We start from the raw sequence: 23,712 nt of genomic DNA, 5'->3' as shown, positions 1-23,712 counted from the left end.
TGGCCCTTTGACCCTTATATATTTCTTCTTTCTGCATTGTGAGTAACCTTGTACACTTTATCTGGAAGCGAAATTCCAAATTAATTTATGCTTTAATGTGTCATAATCAGGTTATTGGTGGAACTGTAAATGAGAATAGATGCTTAGTAGTTAAGGCTACTCATGTTGGGGCAGAGATTGCATTGTCCCAAATAGTACAGCTGGTGGAAGCTGCTCAACTTGCCAGAGCACCAGTTCAGAAACTAGAACACCAAATTTCAAATTTTTTTGTTCCTATGGTAGGTTCTTTCTTTGATGACTTTCTCTTTCACTTTGAAGTTGATAATGATCTACTCTAGTCAGTTCTATTAGCTCCTTATGAATGGTTAGTTCAAAGGCTCAATATGTATTGTGTTTCTGTGAAATAGTTGATTGATTAACTCCTGTAAGGTTGGGAAAAGTGGTGCTTGAAAAAGCTATCTAGTAACTTCGTCTGATGAATAGTTTCTTTTGAACTCATTAGATCTTTACATTTATCACTTTCAGGGCAGAGATGTCTTTCACTCAATGTACAATTTTTTTTTTTGACGATAGAGTGAACAATTAACTTTTGCTTATACATTTATCATAGGAAGAATGTTATGAAATTAGTTTCTCTATTTTTCTAATTCAAGTGTTTCCTCGGGTATGCTTTTGCGATTTTAAGGTGAAGGTAAACCTATGAAAGTAAAATACAAGAAAATGAATGTTGAGAAAATAAATATGAATAACTCTTGAAGCACACTTGCTTTCCCTGGAAAGGAGACAGATGAATTTAATGAGTATCTAGGGCCAAAAGATGGCCAGTTGACACAAATAGTGTTTCATATCATAGTCTGTATATGTCCTCAGAAGAAAAGTCATCTGCTCTTTATTTTTGTATGTACCAATTAAATTATGGTGGATAAAATGTGACATTTATCTGCTGCATAATCAGTCCACTCCACAAGATATTGACCCAATGAACAAAACGATATATTGTTGCTGGTCTTATAGTCATTCTATAAAATTTTCATTTAATTCTGATTAACATGCATAAATCAGGAACCACTCTAGATGCTCCTATCCACTTCATTTTTCTTGCTACACTCCCTTCCAGACCTCATGACTTCGGTTACTTGCCATTGCTACCTTCCTAAATCCCTTCTTGTTTTACATAAATTCTGGGAGATTTTTCTTCCAGATGCCAATCAATTTTTAAAAACATAATTTAGTATCTAATTTGTCTATCAATTTGCTGTTAGACCAGTTTTGCAATAATTATGAATAAATTTCGTTTTAAAAAACTTTTCCTCTGTGCAAGGACGTTGACCTATTGGTTCTAAGACTTTATTAAAGTTCTTATGTTTCATCGAAATAGGAAAATAGAAGGGAAAAATCTCCTTGTCTTTCCCTTGATGCAATGTGTATTTATTTCCCTCCACCATATTGAAGGTTGTTGTAGCAGAATTTCTTACATGGTTGGGTTGGACCATTCCAAGAGAAGTTGGTGTATACCCTAAACGCTGGATTCCAAAAGCCACGGATGGGTTCGAGCTGGCTCTGCAGATTCGTATTTCAGTTCTTGTGGTTGCTTGTCCATGTGCTCTAGGACTAGCAACCCCAACTGCCATCATGTGGCCACAGGGAAGGGAGCTTCTCAAGGTGTCCTCATCAAGGGTGGAAATGCACTTGAAATTTGAAAATGCTCATGAGGCAAGAACTCACATCAAATAAATATACTATTTTTTTTATAAAGAGTAGAAGATCAAGACTGTAATCAGTCTTGAATCCTAATAGGTTTTAGGTTTACAAAACAGAAGAAAAAGTGAGAGAAAGGAGAGAGAATAGAAGAAAAACAGGAGAACACAAGTGGTTGAAAGGAGGGACAGATTCTAACAGATTTTCTGCCACCACTTTCTTATTATTTATAGGTTATATTTAGTACATTATGGAAAGGACACATCTGCCCTTAGTACTTACATAATAAATAAAGTAAATAAAAGCTGAAATAAATAACAATTGTATTAACAAATTGACTCAAACTGACACTACTATTACTTGAACAAATAACTACACATGCTGTCCTACGAACACAGTGGGGCCCACATCAGTGTTCTCTACACTCCCCCTCAAGTTGGGAGTAGATATTTATCATTCCAAACTTGGATAGGTCTGTTTCTAACTTTTTCCTTGGTACAACCTTGGTGAGGATATCCGCGAGCTGCATATTAGATGTGATGTACGGAAGACACACTTCTTGTGATGTGACCATTTCTCACACAAAATGTCGATCAACTTCGATATGTTTAGTTCTGTCATGTTGCACTGGGTTGTGGGCTATATTAATAGCTGCCTGATTATCACAATACAACATTAAGGGCTTTTCATAGTCAATACCCAACTCTTCAAGTAGTGACCTCAACCACAAGATTTCAGCCACTCCATTAGCCATTGACCTGTATTCCGCTTCAACACTGGAGCGGGAAACAACACTTTGCTTCTTACTCTTCCAAGAGACAAGGTTACCTCCCACAAGGGCACAATATCCAGAGGTAGACCTTCTGTCATCAACACTCCCAGCCCAATCGGCACCTGTATAGACTTCCACCCTCATGTGATTATTGTTCTTGAGCAGTATACCTCTGCCCGGGCATCTCTTCAAGTATGCTAATATTCTCTTTGCTGCAAGAAGATGAGAAATTCTAGGGGAGTGCATGTACTGGCTAACAGCACTAACTGCATAGTTGATATCTGGCTGAGTGAGGTAGAGATATAGGAGCTTTCCAACCAACCGTTGGAACATAACTTTGTCTTCAAGAGGCTCCCCGCCCTCTGCACTAATCTTGTGATTTTATTCGATGGGTGTATCAGCCGGCTTAACACCCAACTTTCCAGTTTCCGCCAACAGATCTACAACATACTTTCTTTGAGAGATAAAAATCCCCTGCTTGGATCTAGCAACCTCAATACCCAAAAAGTACCGTAGTGCACTAAGATCTTTTACCTCAAACTCTTGATGAATGAGCTGTTTTGAGGGACTCAATCTCATGACTGTCATTTCTTGTCACCACAATATCATCAACATATACTGCAAGTAGTGTCAGAGAGGACTCCAACCTCTTGATGAATAGTGTATGATCTGACTGGGCCTGTACATAACCAAACTTTCCAAGGGCTAATCTGAACCTATCAAACCAGGCTCTAGGTGATTGCTTCAAACCATACAATGCCTTGTTCAGTCGGCAAACCATCTTACCTGTCTCTGTATCATAGAATCCAGGAGGCAATTGCATGTAAACCTTCTTACCTGTCTCCATTCAGAAAGACATTTTTAACATCCATCTGAAACAGGGGCCAAGAATGATTTGCTGCAAGGGATAACAGAACTCGGATGGTAGTCATCTTGGCTACTGGGGCAAAGGTCTCCAAGTAGTCTATACCATAAGTCTAAGTGAACCCCTTTGCAACCAGCCGGGCTTTGTACCTTTCAATAGAGCCATCAACATTATGCTTCACAGTGAACACCCATCTGCATCCCACCAATTTCTTTCCTTTTGGTGGGTCAACCAGTGCCCAAGTATTATTCTTCAACAAGGCATCCATTTCGACTTGCATTGCATCTTTCCATTCTGGAACCGATAAGGCTTCTTGCACTGTTCTTGGAATAGGGACATCGGCAATGGAAGTGAGATAGGACCGGTAAGATGGAGACAAACGATCATAGGATAAGAACTGTGAGATGCCGTGAGCTGTAGAAGTGGTGCAATGTCGTTTCCCTTTGCGAATGGCAATAGGGAGATCAAGGTCATCCATAAGAGGGGAAGTGGCAATAGTGAGAGGTATCTCAGTAGGCTCCGGATCTGGAGCCACGGAAGGAACTGGAGCTGGCCGGGACTGCCGATGACTAGGATCAACCTGCCTGCATCGCCTGTGATAGACTCTCAACTCTGTCTCCCTCTGACCACCCTCACCACTACAGCCTTCATTATCCAGTGGAATAGGTAAAGGAACAGCCCCACTCAAAACAACCCCACTTCTACCAGCCCCACTTCCACTCTCACTGCTCTCCCCCTGAGGAAAGAAACTCAAAACAGCCCCACTCTCACCGCTATCCCCCTGAAGAGAAACCCTAGGATAATATGGTGTCTTCTCAAAGAAGGTGACATCCATGGAGACAAACCGTTTCCCTAAAACCGGATCATAGCAGCAATAACCTTTTTGAGTTTGTGCATAACCAAGGAAAATGCATTTGGAGGCCTTAGGTTCAAACTTGGAATGATGAGGCCCAAGAAGCTGAACAAAGCAGGTACAACCAAAGGTTTTAAGGAGAACAATGAACAACTCCTCATCTGGGTATAGAAGGGAAAAGAGGGTTCTCATATCAAGAACCCGGGAAGGAACTCGATTAATGAGATAAACTGCCGTGAGGATAGCATCACCCCAGAAGCGAATAGGTACATTGGAGGTAAACATAATGCTTCTAGCCACCTCCAAGATATGCCTATTCTTCCTTTCGGCAACACCGTTCTGCTGTGGTGTATAAGGGCAAGTGCTCTGGTGAATAACTCCATGGCTAAGAAGGTAGGAGGTCAATGGCTGAGCAAAGTATTCCTTTGCATTATCAGATCTAAGGACTTTGATTTTGGTTTCAAATTGAGTGAGAACCATCTGATGGAAGTTTTGGGTCAGAGCAGGAATCTCATCCCGAGAACGCATAAGATAGACCCAAGAAAAACGGGTATGGTCATCAACAAACAGTAGAAAATATCTGTACCCACCCATAGAAGAGATATGATATGGCCCCCAAACATCAGTATGCACAATATCAAAAGAGGAATTACTCCTTTTATTACTTAAAGAATAAGAGGTTCTACAGTGTTTGGCAAACTCACAACTCTCACACCTCAACTTTGATAACTCAACAAACTCAAATAAAATAGGAAACATACTCTTCAAAGACTTAAAAGACAAATGACCTAATCGGTTATGCCAAAGTATAACCGAACTCACAGACTGGGAAACAAAAGACTTCTTATCCACTGACTCCTCCCAATGAGAACTCTCTCCAAGCAGATAGATACCGTTCGTCTCACGGCCAATCCCAATCACCTTCCTCGTCTCCAAATCCTGAAAAACACATCGGTCAGGGAAAAAGGTTACTGAACAGTTCATGTGTTTGGTAATACTACTAACCGAAAGCAGGTTAGTATCAAGCTTAGGAACATGCAAGACAGAAGATGAAGAGATAGTATCTGATAACTTGATGTCCCCCTTGCCCGAAATGGGAACAAGGGAGCCATCAGCAATGGATACTCTATCTCGGCCAGAGGACAAGTGATAAGAAGTGAACAAAGATGGAAAGCTAGTCATATGGTCAGATGCACCTGAATCTATTACCCAGCAGTGGTCAGTATTACCTGGAGCTGAAGCATGGTAAGCTGAGGCTCGAATACCTGAATGTACAAATTCAGATGTGGCAGGAGCTGATGGTGACTGAGATGGCTGAGCTGAACTCTCAACTTCCTTTTCCAACTGTATGAGGGCAGCCCGAACAACAGCTAAAGTCTCTAGGGATGTGCCTGATGAGGATGTTGAATCAGTGTTCACGGCCACATGAGCATTACCCTTCTTATTTCTTAGTTTTGCTGGGACCAAGCGAGGATGTAGGTTCCAACAAGTATCTTTTGTGTGCTTGGGTTTCTTGCAATGTTCACATACCAGATCCCGTTTATCTTCCTTCTTCCAGTCCCTTTCTGAGTCACCCCTTGGCTTAGGTTTAATAGCTGTCAAGGCTGGGAAAGAGGGTTGAGACTGCATCATGACTTTCCTCCTAGTCTCTTCACTATGCACCAGGGAGTATGCTTGAGAAAGGGTCACACTATCTCTTGTCAATATCTGTTGTCGCACAATGTCATATTCTGAATTTAAACCAACCAGAAACTCAAATACCCTATTCGTCTCGACTTGCTTTCTGTGAGTCAGTGCATCTTTGGGGATCTCCCACTCAAGGGTCTCTAAATGGTCAATCTCATGCCACAAGGATTTCAAGGTAGAGAAGTAGACAGAAACTGGCTTCTCTCCTTGTTTAAGGCTGTTCACCTCACACTTCAGTTCATAGGCTCTGGCAACATTAAGGGGTTGGGAATATGTTTCTTTCACAACATCCCATATCTCTTTGGTTGTCTTTGCCCACAAGTAATTTCGACTGATATGTGGCAGCATAGAATTACACAACCACGCCATAACCAAATAGTTCTCTTGAACCCACTTGGTGTTTGTTGGGTCCTCTTTGGAAGGTTCTTTCACATCTCCCAAGAGGTAACCTAGTTTTCCCCTTCCTCCAATAGCCATCATGGCTGATTGAGCCCACTCCAAATAATTTGACCCATCAAATCTCATAGTTGTAATCTGAAACCCGGTTTCAGATACACTACCATAACTGTGGTTTCCAAAACTACTTTCTCCCTGACCCTTAAACTCCATCTTTGATCAAGATTCAGTGGCTACAAACTGTTAGAGTCACTATACCAGAAAACAGAGTCAAACAAGCAGGTCTGAAAACTGATCCGAAACCAACACAAATCTGGTCTGATCTGAAATCTGATCTGATCCGAAATCTGATATGAAACCAACCTAAATCTGATCTGAAATCAATCGCCTATCACAGTATAGGCAAGGAATCAACTCAATTCTGATCTGAAATCAATCAGCATGCACAGTACCAGGCAGCCTGTCAATCTGAGATGCTATTTTCTGAAATCACTACTGTGGGGCCCATTGTTGCGAGAGCAAAATTAGGGTTTCAACTGTGGGTCTGAAATAAGTGCTCAGCTGCATTCTCCAAGCAGTCCGCACAAGTGGGGCTTGTCGTAGGGCAATATGAAACCCTAAAACTAATCACCTTTGAGAGGGAAGGGGTTCGGCCCAACAGTCAAACCCTAGAAACAGACTTAAACACAGTTCGGCAAGTCAAACCCTAGAAACAAACTTGAACACAGTTCGGCCCCTACTTCTAGATAGTTCCAACCTATCTCGACTGATTGCAATCTCTGAAACTCAATAAAAAAAAAAACTTACTTATGTACCTCGATTTACTGTCTTCTAGGGTTACCTGAACCCTAACCTTCGCTGCTTCTTCCTGATTGCCAATTCTCTGCAAGCCACGGCAAGTCTTCAATTGCTGCAAACCTCTCCTGGTAGTCTCCAAGATTCAGCCACTGAATACTTCTTCAAAGCTTCCAGCCCTAGCTAGTCCTCATGTGGTCGGCTGGACTAGACACACATAAGAAGCCCTAGATAGGCTCTAATACCAAGTAGAAGATCAAGACTGTAATCAGTCTTGAATCCTAATAGGTTTTAGGTTCACAAAATAGAAGAAAAAGAGAGAGAAAGGAGAGAGAATAGAAGAGAAACAGGAGAGTACAAGTGGTTGAAAGGAGGGACAGATTCTAACAGATCTGCCACTGCCACTTTCTCATTATTTATAGGTTATGTTTAGTACATAATGGAAAGGACACATCTGCCCTTAGTACTTACATAATAAATAAAGTAAATAAAAGCTGAAATAAATAACAACTGAATTAACAAACTGACTCAAACTAACACTACTATAACTGGAACAAATAACTACACATGCTGTCCTACGAACACAGTGGGGACCACTGCAGTGGGGCCCACATCAGTGTTTTCTACATAAAGAAATGGAGCTGAATAATCTGTATTGTAAAAAATGCAGTTAAATATCCAATTTTAGGATTGCTTTTTTGTTAGAAGTTGAGTTTATTCTGGACTTAAATGATTAACAAGGACATATCCCTCAAGATGCAGGTACAAACTGTTTTGTGCGAAAACACAGGCACATTGACAATTGGAAAACCTGTTGTTGTTAATACAATTCTCTTTTTAAACGTGTCTATCCTGGAGTTCTGTGATGTGGCTGCTGCTGCTGAGGTGTGGTTGATATTTAACACCTAGTTTTGTTGGAGTTTCTTGCTCTATGTTCTGGATTAAAAGTTATAGATTTGATTTTTCCCAAGGATTTCTGAAAGTTCCATTGGCAGGTAAGCAGTGAGAACCCAATAGCAAAGGCTGTGGTGGAATATGCTAAGAAGCTGCGTCAGAAGTATGGCTCTGCTATGGAACATGTAACAGAACCCAAGGACTTTGAGGTGCATCCAGGGGCTCGGGTTAGTGGAAATATTGGGGGAAAACTGGTGTTGGTTGGGAACAAGAGGCTCACGCAGGCTTGCAATGTTCCACTGGGACCTGATGTTGAAGATTATATGTCAGAAACTGAACAGCAAGCTCGTACATGTGTACTGGTTGCTATTGATGGGAGGATTTCTGGGGGTTTTGCCATAACAGATCCTGTGAAACCAGAGGCAGAACGGGTTGTATCATACCTCTGGTCAATGAGGATCTCAAGCATTATGGTGACTGGGGACAACTGGGCTACAGCAACTGCCATAGCAAAGGAACTTGGAATTAGCAAGGTGTTTGCTGAAACTGATCCACTAGGAAAAGCTGATAAGATCAAAGAATTACAGGTAAATACATCCAAACAATTGCTGGGCCAGTAATACTCCATGTGAACTATAAACCTTCTCCCGTGAATGCATTGAATGATTCAAATGCCTTGTCTTGTATTCTTGTAAGGACTATTGACCCTCAAACAGTATGGCTGACCTCTGCTCATTGAGACAACCTTCATATGTATTGGAAAATGGGGTCACTGTAACTTTGGAGGAGAAGCTCTGAAGCGCGTTCGAAGACACCGTCTTTAGAACGTTATTTGCCCCCACTCAGTTTCACTAAGTTTGCTGTTGGGTTACAAAATCCGTTCCCAGGATACAACAAAGCCTTGGGCGAGAATCTGTAACCTGCAAAGTTGAAGAATCTTCGAAGAAACCTTCTGTGAGATTGTAGCAGACCGGACTGAGAGAGAGAGAGAAAGCGAATTTCGAAATTGTGTGTTTTTGGAGTCTGATTCATGCTCCTTAAATAGTTTATGAAGAGGTATGAAGAAAAGGTAGGTGCTGGTTTAGAAAAGGCACCTTGAACAGTCACAATTTCAAACATTGTGACTGTTTAAAAAGTAGTTAACAGTTAATGACTGTTAACTTTGAATTGTGGCTCTTGATCACACCCGATCAAATCGTGACCATTGATCTCATCAACGGTGATCAATGGTCAACAATGCACCAAAACCAAAGCCGCCCTTTGCGAGCCACACAGGTGCGAGCAAAGTGCGCCTCTAAAGTGCCTCATTGCGCCGCACACACGCGCGCACACGCGTGCACGCGCGTTGCGCAGTATCAAACCCCCATACTCTCCTCTACTATTTCTAAGGAGTGTAAATCAACTCCTATTGAAATACTGAAAACAAAGCTTATAATTTTCCAATGTGGGACAAGTTCAAAACTGGGTTTTGTAAGAGAAAATATAATTTTTCAATCAAGTGTGTAGGTGCAATTTCTCATGTAATTGACCAATCAAACCCATTGGATTTAATCTCTTATGAGATAAAAATCCAACAATATGGATGTTCTTTTACTGTTAAGAAATAGTAAGAAGTTGGTTAAGTGGTTATGGACTGAACTACAACACTTGAACACCCGACTAGCAATTTACACAATAATAGCTCATCCACCTAGAGTAAGTATTCAGTCAACTCAGCTTCAGTTTTGTTGGCATTAAAGTTATCATATAATTTTTTCGGAAAATTTAAAAATAAATGGGGTTTCTCTACATAAGGAGTATACACTAGACAGAAAAAAAATAATAATTACGCAAATAGAGACTGAAGTTCTAAATCCATGTGCATCCATTCTGATACAAAAAAAACAATCCCGTATAAGCTTTCATGTTTAATGTCTCTTTTTGATGAATGCCTCTCAACCCAAGCTCCCTCAAACCAATCTGCCCCACCAATCTTATAATGAAACCAGAGTATTATGCCAAATAATCACATGACTGCTGATGTTATGCTTCTTAATGGCTCATCTAAGCCAGCCTTGTAACTTGCATGGGCTATACTGCTCCCCAACATTTTGATATTGATTTTCTAGTTCATAGGAACAAAAGGTAGTTTAAAGGCTTTATTCAATTGATATTGTGTAGGGACAAGCTCACTTGCATGCCAGGAAACTGGATAAGTTAGGAATGTATATTACTGATCAAGTCAGTTAGTTTATTGATACATATTTCATGTTGTATATGTGATCCATATATCCTAATGTTTGTACTAGTATATAAATTATACATGTATCTCTAACATCCTCTCATGCTATGATTTAATTGGGCACAAACTGAGTATGAAGTTCCAGTAATAATCAGAGCAAAACATAATTCAGAGGACTTGTTGGTTTATTGCTAACATCTTTAGTTCTTTTCTGCCATTATGTCAAAGAAGACTGATCTGCTGGCCTATACTGTGATAGTCCAAAAAACTTTGTCTGGAATCTGACATGATATGGTGATAGTGAATCATGTCTGACAATTGAACCCATCAATTACAAGGCACAATCTGATTAACTACATGAACTGACGATATGATGTTAGATGTCTATGTAGAGCATATGTCTATGACTGTATTGACTGACTGAAATCAAATCTAATGCCAGATGAAAGGTTTTACCGTGGCAATGGTAGGTGACGGAATCAATGACTCTCCAGCTTTAGTTGCTGCTGATGTTGGCTTGGCAATTGGTGTGGCTACTGATGTTGCCATTGAAGCTGCTGATATTGTTCTCATCAAGAGCAACTTGGAGGATGTTATAACAGCCATTGATCTCTCAAGGAAAACTCTCTCCAGGATCCAGCTCAACTATGTATGGGCCTTGGGTTACAATGTTCTTGGAATGCCAATTATTGCTGGGGTTTTATTCCCTTCTACCAGAATCTGATTACCACCTTGGCTTGCTGGTGCTTGCATGGCAGCCTCCTCACTTAGTGTTGTCTGCTCATCGCTCTTATTGTAGTCCTACAAGAAACCTTTGCAAGCCCAAGACACTCGAGGGTCAATTAGTTACTCAGATTCTGGGTAAGGCAACTAGAATTCTTTAGTTTGCTTAACAGAAATTAGGAAGCCATAAATATACCTTTAAGCAAAATGAGTTACTTTAACTACAGGCGGCTCTAGAAGACACAAGAAGGTTTCCCATAGAGATGACATTGAGCTGTGGTGCAGATTTAAGCCCTCTGGAGGAAATACTTCCGACTTCTTTCATTAAGTAAAGGATAAAAGGTGCTGCCTGAAGGAATGAGAGGAAATAGATTATGAAAACATGGTAATGACCCCTCTCACACATTCCTTTAGGTTGTGAGACACTCAAATTCAATGCAAATTATGTTCAATTTATATAATAATAATTGTAATTGTTCTGAAGCTGAAGATTGCATCCAGCCTTGGTACACATGTGAGCCAAATGATCATGGACCACCTCTTCAGCATGTCTGACCATACCAAAGAGTTCCAGTATACATGCAGATCAGTAAACAGGTGGATATGGTCAAATGGTAAAATTTCTCTCGTATGCAAAATTTCTCGTGGTACACATGTGAGCCAATTGATCATGGACCACCTCTTCAGCATGTCTGACCATACCAAAGAGTTCCAGTATCCGAAACTTCTTTATTGTTGTTAATGCTGCATTCTTTTGTCATCCAAGTTTTGGTTATAAATTCGAAGGTTAGACCAGAAAGTGAAACTCATTTTCAGAGGAACATTATCTAATATTCACCCACCAATCAAAGGGTATGGTTTATGACTTTTACTCAAAGAGGATGGCATTCTAGGTTTCATGTCTTCTGTAAAAGTAGCAAGTATGATCTGACAATCTAATTGGCTATGATTGTGTGATAGACTAAAACAATGTTTGGAATTAGATGAATGGAATGGTGCTAAGTTGTTTCACTCAAGTGTTTTTTTGTTTGAACCTTTTTGCAGAATAGTGATGGTGAGGCTGCTTCCAGAACAGACATTGCCAACAATGTTCTGGTAGTTCTTTGATACTGGAAGTAAACATAAAAGTATTCTCTTGACTTTCCCATAGATTTAGAGAACACTTTGCTAGATTTTGAACCAATGCTACCCATCAACCTTGTCTTATATAAACCAACCATACATTACTAGCCCAAAATTAATATTCTTTAATATTTTAGCAAACATAACCCATACCCTTGTTAAGGACCTACCTAAGGCTCAAAAGATTCACAACGAGCAGAAATTTAAAATGAATCAAAACATATGGTGAAATTTTATCCACGAAAAGACAAAGCAATTATTCACTTAGCCATTTCAGTCAAAACCAAATATTCCCTTCATGAAAGTAGTGCATGCTCTCTTATGAACCTCTTTTACATGCTAGATGTGGTTTAAGATGTTGACAAACCAGATCGTTGGCCAACATGTCTACAAATAGATACACGTGTACAAAGAAACAATGTTTCAATGAAAATTAGGAAAAACAGGAATTCTGTGGCTGAACCAAGAACTAATCAGAGCTAAAACCAAACCACCTAAACATTCACCCACTTATGGGAGTTATGATGGAGTTATCTTAAGCACTTATTACAACAAATTGGATGAACAACTTTTGCTGGATGCTAGAGATCTTCCCAGAGAGGAGTTTGACTTCTATCTTCAACGATAAGCCTCATCCCTATAGGAAGGTGACCAATAATTATCCCTTTATTCCCAGAATTACCCATCAACCATTATCTCCAAATCTCATTAATCAGATTAAGATAGACAGGATGTCATGCTGAGGGTACCCAAGGTCAATGATCACATCAGAGAACTTATACGAAGCATGTCTGTCATTTTATAACCCCTTCCCCAGTTTTAATGTTTTTTTTTTATGCATAGACCTTTTCAATTTGTAATATAAGTTCTATAAAAAATAAAAATGATATAGTCCAGCTTGGGCTATAATAGAGTCAGGCTTAAAAATGACTAACTGTCAGAACCCTGTACCCAGAAGATATGATTGCCTCAGTCCATACAATATTTGGTTGTGAAGAAGAATTTGGGTTGTTTTTTCATTTCTTGGGTGTTCTCTTCAGAATCATTGTTATGGTCAGATCCGAGGTAGTTAGAACTAGGAGTTAGAATGAGAGTTAGACTGGGGAATCTCAAGATATCCAGGTCTGTACCACCTTTCAAGTGCCCATGCATGGATAGGTGAATATGATCAATCAGTTTTCTATTATCTGTAGTTTCGTCCTCCAGCATTGGTGAATCCCATGAGCACGTTCAAAATCTGATGATGAGCTCTGGTTGATGGTCAGATTGACTGATGGAAGAAGGTGCAGTTGCTCTGCTTCCTGCCCCATTACATGCATGAATAGGCCCCCAATAGAGTTTTGAGTACTCACTTTCTCAATGCTTCCAGCTCCAATCTCCTTCATCTTTTTCATATGCTCAAAGTAGTGAACATACTCCAAACAGATGTCATTTGCAGGATTCACAAACAGATATGGGATCCATGTAAACAAGGCAAGAAATGGATCTTCCGATGGAGAATTTTGGTTGTAACCCTTCACAGCCATAGAACGTCCTGCACTGATCAAGTTGCTTGCAATGTGGATCCCATGCTTCAACTTTTTATCTTTTATCCTCTCTATTGGAGCAGAGAAGAATGGTGGATTGAATAAAATCTCAATTGGAACAGAGAAGAATGGTGGATTGATTAGAAATTATTTAAGCAAAATGACAATCTTTGCCATGTTCTTACCATCCAATGTTGCTACAACAGATCCCAACAAATGACCCGTTATCCATACATTCAAATCTCCAATGGCAGAAACTGTGTCTTGGACAACTTCCACTGCAATCTGAAATCGAGAGGTACAATGAAGTTCCTTCTTGATGAAGTGGAAGTCCAAACAGAGATCTTGTAGGAAGGATTCAGGCTTGGTAATGGTACAATGGAAAGCAACAACATTTCATGGAGAACCCTGTGTTGAGTGGCCACAGTTACAAAACTGGGGTTTGAATTCATATATAATACCAAAGAAGGAGAAATCTACATTATTCACAAGTGGACAAATCAACAGGAAATGGAAAATTCCCACCAAGTGGGGGAAAAATCTTCAACTGGATCAGTTCTTAACAAATTTACCAAATGTAATTCTGTAACTGCCAAAGCACTACATTCACAAACATGCATACAAATCTTGTTCACATCAATGCAAGACTTAGTTAATTGTGGTTATGCAAGGAATGTTTCACTCTCTCCCTCTCCCTTCTTTGTTTTTTTTTTCGTTCTTTTATTATGTATAGTTAGTTGCAATCCATGAGGGTTTGTGCTCCAAGAAAAATCAACAGCATGACATCGTCCCATTTAAAAAGTCATGCCAGAAAATACAGTCTGTGAATGTTTAGACCTCTTGTTCTTCTCCCAAAAACAAGATAAAAAAAAATAGGGAATTATGTGATGTCTTCAGCTATAATGAGTAGAGGAGCTCTTAGCTGTGTGGTCTTCTCCAACAGAGGAATTATGTCCTTTATTATTGAAATCTTCTGATCAGTTACCAAGACCTTTTCATTCTCAAATCCAATAATCATTTTTCTCAGGCTTTCTGACAAACTGTGGTGAAATGTAACCAAGATCAATGTGCAGACATGTCTGAAAAACATCAACGGAAAACGCCACATACATCATATAATTAACGAAGACAAATGGAGCTTGGAACCAGTTAAAAAATACAAACCCCCATTCCATCCACCTCTACAGTTGTCTCAAAGGATGATGAAGATTCAATGGATAAAACACTTTCAGGGTCAACCTTATCAATTGCATGGCAATCATAGTCCCAATGGTATCATTATTTCCAGCAGAGATGGAAACAACAACTGAAGAAATAAAAATGAATATTTGGTATAAGAATGTACCAGACAACAGTAAAAATGCAAAATAACATGAAGAAATAAAAACAGCAATTACCTTTAATATCACCACGCCCCTTAACGGGCCTATTTTTCTTCTCCAACTTATCCACCAGGCCCTGTACTGTCTTATTAATCCCTCTCTTGATTGATATAGGCTTTGCACCAAAAGTAACACTCAATCAGCCTAATTTGATAATTTCGCGTGCAAGAACTGATGCGGTTGTTGACCCATCACCAGCAGAGTTGTGAGTTCACTTGCAACTTTCAACCCAGAATTAACAATGTCAACAAAGAGATCAACCGTAGGCTCAAAATCTCACATAGTAATAACATCGAACAATTTAGTTTTGCCAATAAAGTTTGTTTCAATCACAACTAAAAGAAGCTCAGGATGCATCTCGATATCACCTTGAATAAAACTTGAATAACATCAAGAAAAGAAGCATCAATACAAATTTCCAATAACATTAATTACAAGTTTGAAAACAAAATTAGACACGGACTCAGCGGCCAATGTGTTGTGAAAGGCATTGGGTGGTGGGCATTTTACTATGAACAATGAAGAATGATTTCTCCTTGTTGACAAATTGGCTTGATTTATACAACTCAAATCTTGTTTATCAGGCACATTGTGTTTTAGGAAATAAATAATAATTAAGACACATCATTTTCATGGCACAGATTGACACTGGGTGTTCTTCCAAGTGAATTGTTTTTCTTGTTGTGAGTTACAAATACAAATTAAACCATCTATTTTGATGAAAACTTGGTTACTAAAATAAAAACACGGAAAACATGTTAATGGAAGTATACATGTTTGTGACCAAAACAGAGATAAAAATGTGTTCAAGAATTTCTGGTTTAAGAATCATGTTTTCATATAGTGATACTTCATGAGTTCATCATCTTCCCTAAATCATACAATATCTGTTCTCTACAATTTGTTTTCTTTTTAAAAACCATCATTTTGGTGGTTTCAAAAAGATATAAATGGGCTACTTTTTGAAAAAAAAAAAAAAAACTTATTTTTGCATCTCAAAACAAATACATGATTCAAGAACAATCATGGATCAGTGATGATCCCTGTAGATCTTCAAACTGAGAAGTAAAAGGGAAAAAAGAACATATCTGTTTCTTTGTGGTTTTAGGTTAAATTAAAGCTATTTGATGTTGATCCCGATTATCTAAATATAGATCCCGGTAGTTGCTTTTTTAATGAACAAGTTATTAAGTAGGCTGTGAGCTCCTTCTTTATGAAGTTGAAATTGGGTTGATTGCTATATATGATAATATTTGAAAATTGTAACAAAGAAAAGAACATCACATTGGCTAACACCCCCACAATTAGTTATTTAGTTCAGCCACCTCAGCCTTTGCGTTCTAAAGCCCACTGTTCTTCTCAACTCAATTGATTTATTTGTTTCCAAATAATGCTGTTGAATAGAAGTATATCAAGAAGTTGGTTCATAAGAATTCAACCAGACAGTGACATTGCAGAGAGAATTAAGTCATTTGGCTATTGCTAATTTCCTAGATGATGAAATTTTGAGCAAAATCAAGAAAAGAGGCTCCCTAATTGGGTCAAATAGGGAGCTTCCTCTCTGCCACAGGTGGCAGCATAATGTGGGCAATTCCAATTGGTCTGGGTGACCTGCATCAGTCACCCATTCAACCCTACAACTTATGTCGGCCTTCCACTGCACCAGTTCTATGTTAAGGCCATGTTTGATTTTGATAGAAAATAAGAGAGTAACAGAGAATTGATGCAAAATTCTCAACAAACTTTGTGAAATTTCTTGAGAATTTTCCCATAACTTTCTGTTTCACTCTTATTTTTCTCTCGAACCAAATACAAAAACAGTCATGTTTTAATATTTTAATACCTAACTTTTCCCCCAATGGAATTTTATTCTAATCACCAGCTGGCAAGGGTTTTGGGTCTCAAATTTAATTAACCCATCAATGGAGGAAAAAGATTATGAAAAATATCCTAAGTTATAACAATAGCTAAACAATTAAGTGACATAATCTATATGTTTGAGAGAATGTCACACTCTTTGAGGAAAGAGATAAAATGAAATCTGAATGAATGGGGCCACTTTGAGGTCCCAGATCAACTTTTTATATGAAAGGTTCCTGATCATTCAGTCTTTTTGGCCAACTGTGAAAGATAATTGCCATGTGTCAGGCTAAGCAAGTGTAAAAGATAATTTGAACCTTGTTTGCGACCTCAAATGAAACACAAACGTTTTATTTGATAATATTCGAAGGGGCTACACAAGATGGGGGTAGCACGTTCCCACAGATCACCAGACACAATTACACTAAGATCATAAGGAAGAGTTCTTGGATTGAATATTGAAGAGGCATCCCCAAACTTTTGCGCTTCACGGGCTAACCAGTCAGAGAATGACCTTGTTATCTTCTTGATTCCTCTTTGTGTAATTCAGAGTGCAGAGAAGCCTCATGTAGAGTCCTCTGTATTTGCATCATATGCAAGTCCATGGTCGAGCGCCTTGTTAGGATTTAGGAGACCCGCTCCAATGGCTAGAGTACTGGTGGGTTGCTCGTCGTCTAAGAGTTCTCTGATGGGTTTGATAGTGTTACTGAGTCAATCTGATGTTGTAATCATGGCAAATCGAATGGTTGTTGGGCTTCATTCAGGATGGACTCCTTTCATAAGTGCTGCCACTCCCACCACATGAGGACAAGCCATGGAGGATCTGTATAAGATGATGAAGTTTCTAGACAACTTTGTTGATCCTTCGTTCACCACAGGACTTACTGGAGGCCAAGATGCAAGAACAAAGGAGTTGGGAGCCATGAGGTCAGACTTTAGAACGTGGTGGCAAATTGCAGACGATCCTGAAAAGCAAATCTACAATGAACCTAAAAAGTAAATCTGCAACTTGATCAACATTCTTCATGGAAAAACTTGAAGGTCTTGCATTGTCTGTTTAACTTAGAGTTGTAATTAGCCCATCCAATGCGTTGATTAGCAAGATCATAAACAAAAAAAGAGAAAACTAGTTTTCTTCTCTTTAGTCAGGCTTACCAACTCACAGCTTTTAACTCCTGTACAAATTGAGGCAAATATACACGCAACATTACTAGTGTTGACAATGCATCTGCATCACTCAAAATGCAGTTGAAAATATCATGATGTTGTTTCAGACAGCAGAACTACCATGCAACAGTTTGATCTTTCATAAAAAGGGAAGGAAGTACTTCCAATGTCAAAAGTAGAAAGGTTTTAGGGAATCTAAAACAATGTAAGAAGTTTAGTGATAAAACAATTACTGATGAAAAAAAAATGTTTGTTGGAGAAGTCGGAATTGGCATAACTAGCTAAACCTCGGAATGGACTTTCGATCAAATTTTTATTCTGATATAACTTGATTAGTCGCTGCAGGTTATCTTTTATCTATCGATAAAATAAACAAGTTCTCATATATGTTCACAGTTGACACTTCTCTCATGGCCTGTATTCCATGATATAAGCACCAATTATTATGATTTGCATAATTGCATCTCAAACTACTTAAGATAGAGAATAATTGGGATTTTTATTGATAAAAAAAAAGATAATTGGGATTTTCCCTGCAAACAATGTAGAGAGTGCATGTATCTAAAAAGGCCATCATCAATCGTGGCCCCTACTATATGGGGTCTTGGGAGGGGTAGACTGATAGTCCTAACTCTTAACCTTTGTCATTTTTCTTTTGCAGAAAGTGGCTGCTCTCACTTTCACGATATGAGAGTGCACATATCTCTCATCCAGAAATAGTATTCAGTGGGAACATTTCTAGCAGTTTACCTCTATCAAGCCCATGCCTAACACTTCATTGTGAAAAGTTGTTTACTAGATATGATTGTTGCATGACTTATGCCCACTTTCTAAAGGTTTTGGCAGCTAAGATTCTATGCCATGGATAAATAGTGGAGATACTTTTGAATGTTGTCTACATTGCAAATACATTTATGAAATTCTTAGTTGCTATTTCTCCCTATTGGATATGGTGTCAAATCCTGATTTATTACAATGTATTTAGGAGTTTGTGTACACACTACACAGATTACATTTGAAAATGAGTTTCATAATGGCATTTCATGTAGCCAAAAAGTGAAAAATTACCAACAAACCACAAATCATGAAATACAAAATTAGGAAAAACAAAAACTCAGTTATACTTCACATTTACACAACCTCCAAGACCTAATATTCAAGAGATCAATGATGGGTGACACAAGAAGAGCTAAGGGTAGAACAAAAAGGATATGGGTAGAAGCTGTAAGAACTGATTTAGGCACTAAAAATTTATCAGTGGATCGGACTTTAACTTGAATGGATTGACAAAACAACATTCATGACGCCAACCCCACATAGGTAGTATAAGGCATGGATGATAATGATGATGACATATTGAGGATGATTATTTAAGACCCGGCCCAGCCTACATGGCAAGAAAATTTTTAGACCCAGGCAACCACATTTCTTCCAGGCCTATCCCAACCCAGACATACATTAAGCCTATAAAAAATGTCGATCTGAGAGATTTAGTTATATCAAGATAAATCAGATATTAGTTGTAACCTCAGAATGGACTTCAGCATGTAACTATTAATTGAAACCTCAGAATGAACTTTTAGTCAAATTTTTATCCTAATATGACTGATATGATTGCAGATCTATAAATTTAAAATTGTCTAGAGATATCCTACAACTTGTTTATGTTGTTTGGGCACACATTAGAATTCAATATCTTAGTATTAAAAAAATAATAAAGTATTATTCAACTAACAATAAGCAAATAATATTAATAATATAACAATAAATATTAATACACTGCAAACTAAATATTAATACAATAATAATAAAATAATACTATTAAAAAATATTAATAATTTAAAATTAACAAAAATATATTAATTATTAAATATAATAATAAAATATAAACACAATACAACTAAAATAATAATAAACATTAATAATTCAATAATAAAATATTCCAAATGTTATAATTAGATAATAATAATAATAAAATAAGAGTATATTAATAATTAAAATCATAATATAACATTTATAAAATATTCATAAAATAATAATACTATAACAAAAAATTAATAAGTTAATAATAAAAAAGCAAAGATATTGATTCATTAATTAATAATCATAGTAATATTCAAGAACAACTAAAATGCTAATATATTATAAATAATGTAATGATGAAATACTAACATATTATTTATTAAATATTAATAAATAAATTTTAAAACAATAAACGAAAAGAAAAGAATATTAATAATCTAATAAGACAATAATAATAATAAATATAATAAAATAGTAACTATGAATACAAAATTCATAAATTAATGATAAATACTAAAATATTAATTATGAAAAATTAATAAAACCATAAGAATGTAGTAATAAGATAATAATTATACATTTATATAATAATAATAATAAATATTAAGATATTGAAGTTTAATGTGTGCCCAAACATCACAGACAAGTTGTAGGATTTCTCAAAACAATTCTAATTCTACAGAACTGCAATCACATCAGTTATATCGGGATAGAAAATTTGACTCAAAGTTCATTCTGAGGTTACAATTAAAGGTTGTAGTCTGAACATCCATTCTGATGTTACAACTAATATCAGGTTTATGCTAATATAGCTAAAAATCACAAACCTGCATTTTTTGTAGTCTTAATGTAGGTCAAAGATGGGCTAGGCCTAGAAGAAATGTGGCTTTTTGGGTCCAGAAATTTGCAAACAATCCAAGCAAGGCTAGGTTATAAACAATCATCCCTAATATGTCATCATCATCATCATTCGGGCCTTATCCTAGCTATATGGGATTGGCTACACAAATCCTTTTTCACCAATCCATTCAACTTAAAGCCATATCCACAGTTAAATTATTAGTGCCTAAATCATTTCTTACTACTAATACCCTTGTGCTTTTTGGTCTACTCCTAGTTCTTCTTGTGTCACCCGTCATTGATCTCTTGAATTTTATGTCTCAGAGGCTATATAAATATGAAGTATAAATGAGTTTTTTATTTTTCCTAATTTTGTATTTCATGATTTGTGGTTCGTTGGTAATTCTCTACTTTCTTGGCTACATGAAATGTCACTATTAAACTCATTTTCAAATGTAATATGTGTAGTATACACAAACTCCTAAATACATTGCAATAAATCAAGGCATGACACTATAGCGAATAGAGAGAAATAGCATAGAAGAATTTCATAAATGTATTCATCATGTAGACAACATTAAAATTATCTCCACTATTTATCCACCGCATAGAAGCTTAGTTCCCAAAACCTTCAGAAATTGGGCATAACTTATGCAACAACCATATCAAATAAACTTCTCACAATGATGTGTTAGGTATGGGTTGAACAAAAGTAAATTGCTTGAAAAGTTCCTTGAATACTATTTCTAGATGAGAGATATGTACATACCCATATAGTGACAGTGAGAGCAGCCGCTTTGTGCAAAAGAAAATGCTAAAGGTTAGGAGTTGGCACTACCCGATCTACCCCTACCGAGGCCCCAGATAGTAGGGGCCACCATTGGATAATGGCCTTTTTGGATATATACACTCTCCACATTGTTTGTAGGGAAATCTCAACTATTGTCTATCTTAAGTAGTTTGAAATGCAATTAGGCAAATCACAAAAATTAGTCCTTACAATATCATGGAATATTGTCCACGAGAGCACTGTCGATTGTTAACATTAGGGATGTCAACCGATTTGGTTCGGCACGGGCTTTCCACAACCCTAACCCAACTCTCGAGCACTGTAACCCGAACCTGACCCGTTGCATTTCAAATGTATTTTTTAACATGTTTTGAAGACATAAAAAACATTAATTTAAGTGAGGAAGTTGTTTTATAGATTCTAAGATGTTACTTTTTCCATTTAAAAAATTAAGAAGAAAATCAAAATAAACATGTAAATAAAATATAAACATTAAATCTATATAGTTGGAAGTCAAAAAACTACATGAATACTTGGTATATGTGTAGGTATCATGACCCAACGGAGTGGGTCAATAAAAACTTGTACCCGAACCCAAAGTGGCCCAAAGTGGGTCAAAGAATCAAAACCCTAAGCCGGCCCTAAATCCAAATACACCTCACCCTAACCCGACCCTATGGGGTCGGGTCACGACAGGTTTACCATTTGACTCGACCCATTGGCATCCCTAGTTAACATATATAAGAACTTCCTTATTCCGTTAAATATATTTAGTTTCTTAGTTTTACATGTCATGAAGAATAATAATTTAATGGGTGATTATATTAAGCAGAATAATGCTTTCATGTATACATCATAATTATCCGTAGAACCTTTTTAAAATGAACTTCATGACAAAGATACAAATACATACATATCTAGGCATGTATACAAATATATACATAATACATTTACATATCTAAATATAAACATATACTTGTAGTGTATGTTAGAAATAACAAGGATAAGCACACATGACATAAATGCAATGGCTAGCATCTAACCAGTACTCATTCTCTACATTTTGGACTAGTGCATACAATGGAGAAACACTTAAGTTAGGATTCAAACCTCCTAAAATGGTCATCCCTTGTTCCTGAACTCTATGGAAGCCAATGCACCAAAATTCTTGCCCCATCTTGGGAGAAATGTTAAAAATTTGACTCGACTCATTGGCATCCCTAGTTAACATATATAAGAACTTCCTTATTCCGTTAAATAAATTTAGTTTCTTAGTTTTACATGTCATGAAGATCATAGGTGGCATAATAACAATACTTCATTCAATTGGCTTAAGATCATAGGTGCAGTACTAGCAAAGAATAAAGTTGAACGAGTTAAACGAGCGGATTGTGAAACAACTTTGTCTATCTGCACAAAAGAAAAATGGAAGAAATGAAATTCTGAGATCATGAATATAATTTGTTTCACCAATTTCCATCCCCAACAACAAAAACTAAGTAGTCAGTTGGTTAACGTCAATCTTTAATTGATGGAGGCCCATCACAAGATCCATCTCACCCCTACGGGCAGTAGCTCCTAGGATAAGATCAATTCAAGATAAGGTTAAGTCCAAGAATTCAAGATAAGCAAGAACTGATCCAAGATTAGCAAGATAAAGCAAGACTCTTCCAAGACTCTTCCAAGATTATCAAGAAAGACTCCAAGAAGCATCAAGATTAGCAAGATAGTCCAAGATTCATGCATCTAGGGAGATCGGACGGTGGAGATCAAACCAAGGAGAGTTCGATCATATCAGATTAGATATTTGGATCTATCCTAGTTGTTGTTTCCTAATTATTTTACAATTTCTCAATGTATTATAAATACTGTTATTTCCCAGAATTATGAATCAATTCATACTTCCTATTTTCCAGATTTTCTTGAGTTCTCTTCTTTTAGTTTTCACCACATTTTCTCTCTCCTAGAGAAATCGGTGTTATTCGCTAGGTGCTAGCGAACGCCCGGTGCTTGCGTAGCTAGCTTCGATTTCCATTGCTTCCATGCTGCGTCAAGTGGTATCAGAGCAAGGAGTTCGCCCAGTCATGGCCAACCCAGACGGTAGCAATCGCAACCCACCCCGTGACGGAGATCAAGGGTTTCCATATGTTTGGAGAGCAATCGAAGAACAGCATACGACAACACGTAACATTGAGCAGCAGTTGGCAGAGATGGCTGAACAACTGCGAACCTTGTTACAGGAGGTTGGTCCACGTAACCGGGAACATCCATAGCAAATCGAGAGAGACGACCACGATAGACCACCCATCCATCCTGCAT

General features: G+C 37.6%; 2 pseudogenes across 2 annotated transcripts in view; one reads left to right on the top strand and one right to left on the bottom strand.

Annotated features, from left to right (window-relative positions):
* Window positions 1-11,134, top strand: part of LOC148844785 (copper-transporting ATPase HMA4-like) — a 17,138-nt pseudogene extending 6,004 nt beyond the window's left edge. Inside the window, exons 5-9 of the transcript XR_016102128.1 lie at window positions 111-278; window positions 1,453-1,734; window positions 7,832-7,950; window positions 8,061-8,546; window positions 10,623-11,134. The product of XR_016102128.1 is annotated as a copper-transporting ATPase HMA4-like (transcript). The remainder of the gene's footprint in view (window positions 1-110; window positions 279-1,452; window positions 1,735-7,831; window positions 7,951-8,060; window positions 8,547-10,622) is intronic.
* Window positions 10,347-23,712, bottom strand: LOC148844784 (GDSL esterase/lipase At4g10955-like; annotated as a pseudogene). Its single transcript, XR_016102127.1, has 9 exons — window positions 23,512-23,712; window positions 22,711-22,803; window positions 14,949-15,048; window positions 14,791-14,857; window positions 14,537-14,630; window positions 14,124-14,151; window positions 13,159-14,027; window positions 11,100-11,252; window positions 10,347-10,992 (listed from the first exon to the last, which is right to left on the bottom strand). The product of XR_016102127.1 is annotated as a GDSL esterase/lipase At4g10955-like (transcript).

This window comes from Nelumbo lutea, chromosome 7 (genome assembly GCF_056320005.1).
Source record: "Nelumbo lutea isolate HS-2025 chromosome 7, American lotus-T2T, whole genome shotgun sequence".
In the NCBI taxonomy this organism is placed as follows: domain Eukaryota; kingdom Viridiplantae; phylum Streptophyta; class Magnoliopsida; order Proteales; family Nelumbonaceae; genus Nelumbo; species Nelumbo lutea.
This window is presented reverse-complemented; position numbering and strand designations above follow the sequence as displayed.